Source organism: Hemiscyllium ocellatum, chromosome 23 (genome assembly GCF_020745735.1).
Source record: "Hemiscyllium ocellatum isolate sHemOce1 chromosome 23, sHemOce1.pat.X.cur, whole genome shotgun sequence".
In the NCBI taxonomy this organism is placed as follows: domain Eukaryota; kingdom Metazoa; phylum Chordata; class Chondrichthyes; order Orectolobiformes; family Hemiscylliidae; genus Hemiscyllium; species Hemiscyllium ocellatum.
Genome location: NC_083423.1, coordinates 43418255 through 43430468, shown reverse-complemented (window position 1 = coordinate 43430468; position 12214 = coordinate 43418255).

Sequence of the window (12214 nt, the reverse complement as noted above, 5' to 3'; positions counted from 1 at the left end):
AGTACTACACGACTGATGTCTCATATGTAACAGGCGCTAACATAAATATCAACATGTAATAAAGGCAGATCCTCAGCTACACATGTACACACTATCAATTCAGTAGACTTCATCCTAGGGTTTTAAACACAACACCCAATAAAACAGTAGATGTGTTAGAGTCAATTTTCCAAAATTCCTTTTGTAACTCCTCTATTCAAAAAAAGGAAGGAGACAGAAAACCAGAAACTATCGACTCATTAATTTGATGTCTATTATGGTGAAAGATGCTAGAATAATTAAATGAATCATAGTTGCTGGATTAAAAAAACTAAAAGGAATCAGGAAGAGTCAGCATAGGTTAATTAAAAAGAAAAGAAATTATGTGTAACCATGATTTAAAAGGGTAACATGTACTGTGGTTAAAGCAGAGCTTGTGGACATGCTGTTTTTGGATTTTTATAAGTTGCCACGTGAAAGATTATTGTAAGACATAAAACACTAGTGGTATAAGAGGTAACTTATTTGCATGAATAGAAGATTGGCAGAAAATGGAGCATGCATAAAGGGGCTCTTGTCTGGTTGCCATGATGTTGTTCTGGGCCCTTAATGATACATTACATCAATAAGCAGACAAGGGGAGCAAAGGCATGATAGCCAAACTCAAAGATAACACAAATACAGGTAGGTATGTTGTGAAGACAACACAAGGAAGTTACAGATGGATATAAATAGGTTGAGCAGAAAACTGGCAGATGGACTATAATGTGGGAAAATATGGAATTGTTCACTTTTGCAGGAAGAATGACAAAGTAGGCTACTACATAAATAACAAACAATGCTGAATCCCAAGGGGGAAAAGTAGTTAGGTGATTTAATGCTTGATTTGCAAAATGTTAGTGTGCATGTACAGCACATAATCAAAAAGGGTTGCTATCCTTTATCACCCTAAGAATTGAACTTAAGAAGAATTTTATGTTTCACACAGGACATTGTTGACACAACATTTCAACTACATTGGGTAATTTTAGTCTCTATTTAAGGATGATTGTAAATTCTTTGAAGGTTGTTCAGGGGAGGTTTACTCAACTTCGAAGGAGTGGATTGTTTTATGAGGAAAGGTTGGACAGACTATGTTGGAGTCAGGATTAGAGTGGTGCTGGAAAAGCACAGCAGGTCAGGCAGCATCCGAGGAGCAGGAAAATCGACATTTTGGGCAAAAGCCCTTCATCAGGAGGGCTTTAGCCTGAAACTTTGATTTTCCTGTTCCTCAGATGCTGCCTGACCTGTTGTGCTTTTCCAGCACCACTCTAATCTTGACTCTGATCTCCAGCATCTGCAGTCCTGACTTTCGCCTAGGCTATGTTGGAGTTTAGAAGAGACAGGAGTGACTAATTAAAGAGAATAAGATCCTGAATGGTGGATCAGGAAAGGATGTAAATACTTGTTGGTCAGTCCAGTAGAAGGGGGCACTGATTTAAAATAAGAGATGCCTTTTTAAGGCAGAGATAAGAATGATTTTCTCTCAGTGGGTGGTGCAAATTAGGAACTTGCTGACAGTCATTAAATAATTTTGACGTAGAAATACATGGATTTTTATTAGGCAAGGAATCAAAGGGTAGATGGGATTGTGGAACCCAAAACTCAAGCAGATCAGCCACAAACGTATTGAGTAATTGAGCAGTCTCATTCAGCTGAATGGTCTGTTTCTAATCCTATTTCATATATTTGCATATAAAGCTAATTGTAGTTTATTTAATATTGAAGAAAATTTCCTGCATTCTCATGCTATGAGTTTCTTTGACAGTTGCAGTATAATAAGGAGTTTATAAGAGCATGTCATTATAGCAGTTTTAAAGAGTATTTGAAGATAACTTTTAAGAGCTTGCATCAATTGTAAAGGCATCAATTGTATTTTTTTTGGATCCTGAGGAGTACTGATACATGTGACCTGGAAGCAGTGTAAACAGGAAACGACAAAAGGGAAGGAAGTTCTGATACATAAAGTGAGGTCAGAAGCAAAGAGATTGCGTCAGATAGTGAACAGACAAAGCATATTTACAAGGAACATAATTGGATTAAAACAAACAGACTGTGATAGTACAGAAATAAAAACAGAAATTGCTCAATAAGCTCAATAGCTCTGGCAGCAAATGTGGAGAAGAAGCAGAGTTAATGTTTCAGGTCCAGTGACCCTTCCTCAGAACTGAGACTGTGAATTGAACAATTCCAATGATATGCCTCAGTTTTGCCAGAGACAAGTGGCAGTTATTAAATGAGACAGCCAAAGAAAACTCTGGGGAATCTGTGTCAACAAACTGTTGTGAATCTAGCTATAGAGGTTTTACAGAAGTGTGCCACTTGGGTGATGATCATCTTGCGGGAAATGGAATGGAATATAGTTATAACTTCAGGGTCCAATGGGTTGATGTGGAAATTGAGAGATTCTACGATTCCAGAGCATCACAGCATCATATGTCTATAGGGAGGCTTGGGTGTTTGAAATTGTGTAAGACATATTTAAAGTGAAAAGTCTTTTTTATTTCAAATGTCATTGATCTATTAATTCATGTCTAATTTGCATTAGTTTTAGTCAGTGTTGAAGTAGAAGTTACTAATAATGAGACCTTATGGATAATTTATTTATTTGAGTGCCATTTAGTAAATCTGATTGTTTTGGTTTGTGTTTTCCTTATGTAAGAATGTAAAGGAGAAAGTGAAGATGCTGGAGATCAGAGCTGAAAATGTGTTGCTGGAAAAGCGCAGCAGGTCAGGCAGCATCCAAGGAGCAGGAGAATCGGCGTTTCGGGCATGAGCCCTTCGTCAGGAATGAGGAGAGTGTGCCAGGCAGACTAAGATAAAAGGTAGGGAGGAGGACTTGGGGAGGGGCATTAGAAATGTGATAGGTGGAAGGAGGTTAAGGTGAGGGTGATAGGCCGGAGTGGGGGTGGGCGCGGAGAGGTCAGGAAGAAGATTGCAGGTTGGAAGGTGGTGCTGAGTTTGAGGGTTGGGAGTGAGACAAGGTGGGGGGAGGGGAAATGAGGAAACTGGAGAAATCTGAGTTCATCCCTTGTCGTTGGAGAGTTCCTAGGCGGAAGATGAGGCGCTCTTCCTCCAGCCGTCATGTGAGAATGTGGCTGAAGAGCTTCTGGGCAGAGGAGATGACCTGGGGTGTGCAGTGAGAGAGGGACTCACTGAAATCCTTGTAGAGGGAGGAAGAGATCCATCTTCTTCCTGACCTCTCCGCCCCCACCCCCACTCCGGCTTATCACCCTCACCTTAACCTCCTTCCACCTATCGCATTTCCAACGCCCCTCCTCCCTACCTTTTACCTTAGCCCCCTTGGCACAACTTCCTCATTCCTGAAGAAGGGCTCATGCCCAAAACGTCGATTCTCCTGCTCCTTGGATGCTGCCTGACCTGCTGCGCTTTTCCAGTAACACATTTTCAGCTCTGATCTCCAGCAACTGCAATCCTCACTTTCTCCTAGAAGATTATAACCTATTGCGAATCCTCTTGCAAGGATGCCTTCCTTGAAGAAGCTCTCTTCCTCCGTCTACAAGGATTTCAGTGAGTCCCTCTCTCACTGCACACCCAGGTCATCTCCTCTGCCCAGAAGCTCTTCAGCCATGTTCTCACATGACGGCTGGAGGAAGAGCGCCTCACCTTCTGCCAAGGAACCCTCCAACCACAAGGGATGAACTCAGACTTCTCCAGTTTCCTCATTTCCCCTCCTCCCACCTTGTCTCACTCCCAACCCTCGAACTCAACACCACCTTCCTAACCTGCAATCTTCTTCCTGACCTCTCCGCCCCCAACCCCACTCCTGCCTTTCACCCTCACCTTAACCTCCTTCCACCTATCGCATGTCCAATGCCCCTCCCCCAAGTCCCTCCTCCCTACCTTTTATCTTAGCTTGCTTGGCATACTTTCCTCATTCCTGAAGAAGGGCTCATGCCCGAAACGTCGATTCTCCTGCTCAGTAAGAATGTAAAGACCAATATTTGAATACAAGTATTCAAATCCTATATTCATAAAAAGTATTTTGACATATTGTTTTGCCCTAATTTCCACTATCCCACCAATTGGAGCCAAATCTTCAGCTGCCTTGGTGAAAGTTATGACATTCCCCTTCCCAAAACTTCCAAGTCACTCTCCGTCTCCTTTGAGACCTTATTAAAATCTATCCCTTTGACCAAACCTTTGATTGCCTGTGTTAAAATATTGTCATGTGATTTGAAGTCATTTGATCACCATTCTAAGAAAATTCTTATGACATTTTACTACATTAAAGGCGTCTTCATTGTTGAAAGATTTTTGGTGATTCCTAATGGCATTCTTTCTGTTTTCAGATTGCAAAGTGAAGAATCTATTTTTCCCTCCAAGTTGTGATACTCATGGTTAAACAAATTTGTGACAATGTGAAAAACTGATATTAGGGATAAAACATAAATCCATCCAATCAGGTTCTGAATGTTATAAGAATTTATAGAATCCCTACAGTATGAAAACAGGCTATTTGACCTAAGGGGAGAAAGTGAAGACTGCAGATGCTGGAGATCAGAGCTGAAAATGTGTTGCTGGAAAAGCGCAGCAGGTCAGGCAGCATCCAAGGAACAGGAGAAGCTGAAAGAAGGGCTTATGCCTGAAACTTCGATTCTCCTGTTCCTTGGATGCTGCCTGACCTGCTGCGGTTTTCCAGCAGCACATTTTCAGTATTTGACCTAAGGGGTCTACACTGAAAAAGCATTCCACCCAGACTCATCCACCCATAACCCCGAATTTCCGATGGCTAATCCACCTAGCATGCATATCCTTGAACACAGGCAATTTAGCATGGCCAATCTACTTAACTTACACATCTTTGGACTATAGGAAGAAACCAGAGCACCAGCAGAAATCCACGCAGACACAGGGAAAATATGCAAACTCCGCACAGACAGTTGCCCAGGGTGGAATCGAACTGGGGTCCCTGGTACCGTGAGGCAGCAGTGCTAACTACTGAACTGCCGTGCCATCCTCAAATAAAGAAGGAAAATATGTTATCCCTCCTACTGACCATTCGGATCAGGGTCAGCTTCGAGAGTGGTTCCCAACAGTTTGAAACAAACTTACAATTGATCATCACAATCCATATTTGTCTATATTTAAATATAATTTAATCTTCAGTGGTGATGCAATGCTTTGTAACAACAATAATGTTGTATCATGTATTGCAGGATGGTTAATATAATTATTGAACTCTTTGCTAAAGATTTCATGCCACCACCCAGCCGTGATGGTGAAACTTTATATACTAGCTTTGATTCAATGGTTAAGTCTTCAGGGTTGGATGCTCAGAACTCTTCACTTAAAGACTCCTCTTTCACCTCAACCTCACATTCTGTCCCAATTTACACATTTCCTTTCATTCCTTTAGCATTCAAACATTTAAAAAATCACAGTGTTGAATATATAACTTAGAATGATAGAGTCCTGCAGGACAGAGACAGGTTCTTTGGCCCAAACTGGTCCATGCTGACCAAAATGTCCATCCACACTAACCCCATTTCCCTGCACTTGGCCCATATCATTCTAAACCTTTCCTAACTATGTAATTGTCCAAATGCCTTTTAAATATTGTTAATGTACCCGCCTCAACCACTTCTGCTTATTCCATATGTGGACCACCCTATGTGTAAAAACGTTGTTCCTCACTGTTCCCTTAAACTGATGCCCTCTATTCCTTGATTCCCCAGCCCTGGGAAAAAAGACTGAGTGCATTCACCCTATCTATGCCTCTCATGATCTTTTCCACTTCTATAAGATCCTCCCCCAGTCACCTACATTTTAAAGAAAAAAAGTCCTAGCTCATCCAACCTCTCCCTATAACTCAGACCATTGAGTCCAGGCAACATCCTTGTAAATTTCTTCTGTGCTCTTTCCAGTTTAATAACATCCATCCTATAATAGGGTGACCAAAACTGAACACAATACTCCAAGTGCAGACTCGCCAAAGTCCTGTATAACTGCAACATGACTTCTCAACTTTTCTACTCAGTGCCCTGACTGATGAAGGCCAGTGTGCCAAAAGCCTTCTTCACTGCCCTGTCTACCTGTGACTCCACCCTCTGAGAACTTTAAACCAGAACTCCAAGATACCTCTGTTCCACTACACTCCTTAAGGCTGTATCATTCACCATGAAACTTCTACTTGATTTGACTCTCCAAAATGCAAGCCCTCATGTTTATCCATATTAAACTCCATTTGCCATTTCTTGGCCCACTTCCCCAGCTGATCAAGGTTCTGCTGTAATTTCCGATAACCTTCCTCATGGTCCACAATGCGTCCTCTTTTAGTGTGATCAGCAAACTTACTAATCATGTCTTGTACATTCTCATCCAAATCATTGATATAGACAATAAACAGTAATGGGCCTAGCACTGACCCCTAAGGTACTCCACTAGTCTCATGTCCCGAATCCAACAAGCATCCTTCTACTATTACCCCAGCTTCTTACCATCAAGCCAACTTCTCAGACTACCTGAACAGGAACTACCTGAACTCTCATTCTCCACATCATCAGCCCCGGCCTTTGTATTAGTTCTGGTCCAGTAACATAGCTACTTCATTACCATTGAGAAACTTATGGATTAGCACACCTACTGAGACTCACAGATGACAGGAAGTGGGTTGCAAACAGTCCTGGCACTGCATTCTTGGTAAGTTTTATTCCAAAGGGTCTGTAATTACTTAAATTATGGAGTACTATCGTGTGTATCAGCTGAAAGGAAATTTGATTGAAACACAAGGCTACAAAATTTGCTTTAGTGCTTTAACCAAGCGACTTCTTTATAAAGATATGGTTAAAGATTGAATGATCACTAGTAAGTTTTATTTTGATTTAATTCTAGTTCATTGTTGCAGTTTGCTATTTCTGTTTTCAAAATGATAATTAAATCAGGTTCTTTTTCTATTTCTTATATTACATTTTAGGTAGTCTTCAGTGACAGATATAAAAGTAACCAGAGAGTTGAGCTTCACTAAAATCAGCTATGTTTCAATTACAAGGTGTTTCATGGAGGGTTCCTCTCTGTGAGCCCTAGTGAGTTTCCTCACCCAATTCTCTGCTGCTCACCATGTTATATATGCCCCATGCCTCTGTGGCACTGTTCCCAAGCTCGTGTGCACTCACCAGTCACAAAGTACTCACCACAGCCAGCACCTTCCAGATTTCCACAGCTGGCACCACATTTAAAGCTCAGCTGTGCAACAAGTCATAAGACCATCAGATGTCGGAGCAGATGTCAGGCCTTGAATCTGCTCTGCCAGTCAACAAGATTATACCTGATCCAATAATCCTCAACTCCACTTTCCTACCTTCTCCAAAAACCCTTAACCCAGGTACAGGGCACTACAGGATGTGTTGAAATTACCTTTTCACAATACAACTAACTATATTATGAAAAATGAATTCTATTCCACCAATTGACAAGGCATTTGTGAAAATTGGCACCACCTTCTAAAAGTCTGTGCTCACTATCCTGGGCATTGCTATGATGTCATTATCCTGGACAGCTCTCATGTTCTTTCTTTGTTTCAGGGGCCAGCTGCCTCTCAAACATGGTTACTGGGAGACAAGGGTAAAAAATGAGGTCTGCAGATGCTGGAGATCACAGCTGAAAATGTGTTGCTAGTTAAAGCACAGCAGGTTAGGCAGCATCCAAGGAATAGGAAATTCGACGTTTCGGGCATAAGCCCTTCCCTGATGAAGGGCTTATGCCCGAAACGTCGAATTTCCTATTCCTTGGATGCTGCCTAACCTGCTGTGCTTTAACCAGCAACACATTTTCTTACTGGGAGACAAGAGCTACCCTCTGCAACCATTGCTGGTGACTGCATTACACAATTCCTGACTGAGGTTGAGCACAAATACAATGTTGACCATTCTTTAGCAGGACCTTCATGACTCAGACAAAAGTCTTCCTGAAGATGAGATTGGGATACTGGATCAGTCTGGAAAGGCTTTGCAGTAGCCACATAATCCTTACATAGTGTGTCCTACAAAACCATAGAGGAAAAAGCAGACTTGATGGATGCTGAAGAGTTGGGAGCAGAGAAGCAGTCTTTTGAGGAGGACGATGAGTTGTGAAGGAGGAATGTCACCTTCAGCTTGATAGACTGTTGCAACATTGGGTGCCATAAGTCAGATAAAACTGAATTGACGTTAGATTCTAATAATTAGGAGTTGAGCAAAGTGATCATTCATTAACTGTGCATTTGGTGTTGTTCACAAAACAAGCAGCCTTGATTTTCCTCAAAGCAAATGCAGCTGTGTTCTTCTTTGCTGTTTAATAAAATTTAGTGCTTTCAACTTCTTGAAGACTTTTGAACAAGCGATGCTCCCATCTTAAATAATGACAAAATATCATGTACAATGGGCATTAGGGCAGGAATAGCACTCCCTTAAACAGGATTTTACAGCTTAATTCTTGTAGTTGCAGTTAGAAGACAGTTGATCAGATATGTGAAGTTGTAAAATAGCAAAACGTTTTCAAATATAAAACAAAGAACCGAAGATACGGAGATCTGAAATAAATCAGAAGGTGGAGAGAAGCAGCATCAGCAGAGAGAAAAACAAAGTTACCATTTTGAGTTTAGAGACCTTCATTAGAAATAACTCAAAACGTTAATTCTGTTTTTCTCTTAAGATGCTGCCAGACCGGTTGAGTTTCTCTAACACTTGCCATTTGCAAACATGAGCCTTAAAGGAGGGTCATGCACTTGTGTGGCCTCAGAAAAGTTCTTTTTTCACTTCTCGCCCATTGTGTGTGTTTGGTGAAGAGCTAGTTCCTGCAAGCAGCAATTGATCTCATCCTCATGGATGAATTGCAAAAAACTAACCTTCAAGTTCTGTGGGCAATAGGAATGGCAAATGCGATGTTGGCCTTTAGTTGAAAGGAAATGAAATATAAAAGTAGGGAGGCTTAGCTAAAACTATACAATATGCTAGTCAGACCACAGATGAAATACAGTAAATTAGTTTGGCCCCTTATTTCAGGAGAGATGTACTGTCACTGAGGCAGACCAAAGAAAGTTCACTCAACTGATATGTAGTAAGAAGGGACTGTCTAATAAGGAGAGATTGAGTAGGTTGGACCGGTACTTGATGAAATATAGAAGAATGTGAGGCGATCTTTTTCGGATGTACAAAATTATTAGGGGACTGGACAGGGTGGATGTGAAAAAGTTGTTTCTTCTGTGGAAAGTCTAAGACCAGAGGGCCTAATCTCAGAATAAGGGGTTGCACATTTTAAGACAGAAATGACAAATAATTCCTTTTTTTCATAGTATCCCTACAGTGGGGAAACAGGCCCTTCGGCCCAACAGGTCCATACCAACCCTCCAAAGAGTATCCCACCCAGACCTATTACTCCACATTTACTCCTGACTAATGCACCTAACTTACACATCCATGAACACTATGGACAATTTAGCATGGCCAGTTTACAAAATCTGCACATCCTTTGGGAGAAAACCAAACCACCAGGAGGAAACCCATGCAGACACAAGGAGAATGTGCAAACTCCACACAGACACTCATCCGAGGCTGGAATTGAACCCAGGTCCCTGGCACTATGAGGCAGCAGTGCTAACCAGTGAGCATTTACGTAGGCATGAAGAGAGCAAGTGAGGAGCCCTGAGATTCACCCCGGTCCAATATTTGAGATAGGGGTCTGATCATGTGCACAAAATGGGTTTGCAATGAGATGTTAGCACAATCAAAAGTGCAATACTGAAATAGAGATCTGTATTCTTCATTAGTCTAGAATGTGCCACAAATGAATCTGGGGATTGTCTGATGCCTGCCGCCTGCCTCTGTGAATGAGTAATTGATGCCCATTGATATTGGGAAATGTTGTTCGAGATGAAAATCCTGATGGGCAAGTAGCAAGCTGGAGTTACCAGGTATTCTCTCTGACTTTCAGGTCAAGGATTGTCACCATCAAGTTTCTCACGACTACATGGGAGAATTGGAAATTGTAGATGAATGAGGTGACATGAAGTACTAATGAGTTGTAAGATCATGCAAACAGGCTTCTCATCATTCACTAGTGAGATTCTCAGCTTGCTGTTATTACCTTAAGTGGAAAATTGGACTGTTTTTCAACAGTAAGAATATAGATATTAAGAATCTAAACACGGTCATTCAGTGGCTAGGAAAATTAGCTCAATGTATCCTGCTATTTAGCTAAGTATTTGACTTCAATTTAAACTGAAAGATGTGGAATCATGTTTTATTTTCCAGAGTTCTGGATTGCACTTGAAGTGGAAGTGTCGTGAGTATGTTCATGAGGAAACATCTTTAATTTGTTTTGACTGTTTCTTAATTAAAATTTAAGGATTTCCAGAGGCCAGTCTTAATGTACAATCTGTCTCTTGGGGTTATGCGTAGTGAGTCAGAAGGCATCCTTATTTTATAAATGGATGCATTAAGTCACAAAAGGATGTCTCAGTTACACTCAGAGCTCAGCGTTGGGAAAGCCGCTAAGAGAAATAGCAGCTTGTGGATAATCTAGGGAATAAACACTCCTGACTATATTAGCAGGAGCCTATCCCACTTCTAGCACTGCAGTTTTTTCTGTGTGGCAAGTTGAGATGAACAGTCTTGTTAAAATACTTTACCTGAATTGATGATATCTGCAGCATTGTCAATGGCAACATCTACATGGAAATTCAAATAAGGAGGAAGGATAGAACAGACATGATTTTATCAACATGGAGCAATAAGAAACATGCTGGTTGCATTATGATCATACATAATGGGTTGGGTTTTAGTCAAAACAATTTAATGGAGCCTTAATAGGAAATTGGCTACAATTTGGAGAAAGCTGGATAAGTCACCATTGTTTCTTCCTCCTTTCTCTAAGATGGCCTAGCACTGAAATGATGCACACAATACAATCAAAATGCAGTGCAAAATTAAAACTCAGAGACAGACATAGAAGTGTAAAAAGTGTGGAGATTCTGCTGCTTCCTGGTATCACATTAGTAGATGGATGTCCTTTGCATTCTAAGGCCTTGACATCTTTCCCAAAGTGTGGCACCCAGAATTGGATATTTCAGTTGAGGCCTGTACAGTGATATATAAAGTTTACAAACCTTCTTGGTTTTGTAATCCTTAATGAGACAAGCACAATGTCTTGGGTGTGTGTGTGAGGGGGGGCGGGGGGGAAGCCAGTGTAGCAGCCCATCCAGCAGGACCTTCTGGACAGCTACTGACTTCCCCAACTCTGCCATTGCTTGTCTGGCTGAACAATGGGCTTTTAAATACAGTGCAGGTGCCAAAGATGAGTGTGGAGTTGTTCTGGGAACAGTGCATAGTAAGGTCAGGCCAGAATCAGATGTGATGGATGCCACAGGAGCAGGGTAGGCAGTTAATGAGTTGAAACAAAATCTGAGATTGCTGGAAAAACTCAACAGGCCTGGCAGCATCTGTGGAGAGAAGGCAGAATTAATGTTCTGCAGAAGAGTCACCGGATCCTAAACGTTAACTCCTCTTTCTCTCCACAGATGCTGTCAGACCTGCTGAGTTTTTCCAGCAATCTCAGATTTTGTGTCTGATTTCCAGCATCCACAGTTCTTTGGTTTTTAGTTAATGAGTTGAGTTTGATAAGATGTTGTGAGAAAACTCATTGGGCTACATAATGAGAAGTCCTCCAAAAATATCAACGCAATTCATACTTAGACAAAGATGTAACTATTTTCTGAGTCAATGGGTTTCTCCTGTTACTAAAAGGTCATATATTCTCACTGCTATTCTAGTCAACCCTGGAATTACTGCTAAGGGCTGAACACATGGGCATTCAAATTTCAGCAATGTGTTTATGACACTTAAAATATTTAAGTGTCATAAACTAAAGAAAGTTAAAGTCAGAAGCATGGGTTTGAGATTGCATTGGAACTGATTTACTTAAACAGTGTGTGGAAAAAACTTTAAGGATTAGATAACCAAGATAATGATGCAATTAAAATAACTATCACTTTAAAATTATAGCATTATCAATTTTACCTCTGGACAGAAATCATTAGTAAACACAAACAACAGAAATCAGCTTTTATGAATTTAATAAATATGACAGTTAAAAAATGTAACCATTAACTCCCAATAACATTCAAACTTTAAGAGTTTAATTTCATCTGTTCAGGTACTGCTCAACATATTTGAATAAAATAGATCCCTTTTTTAAAATT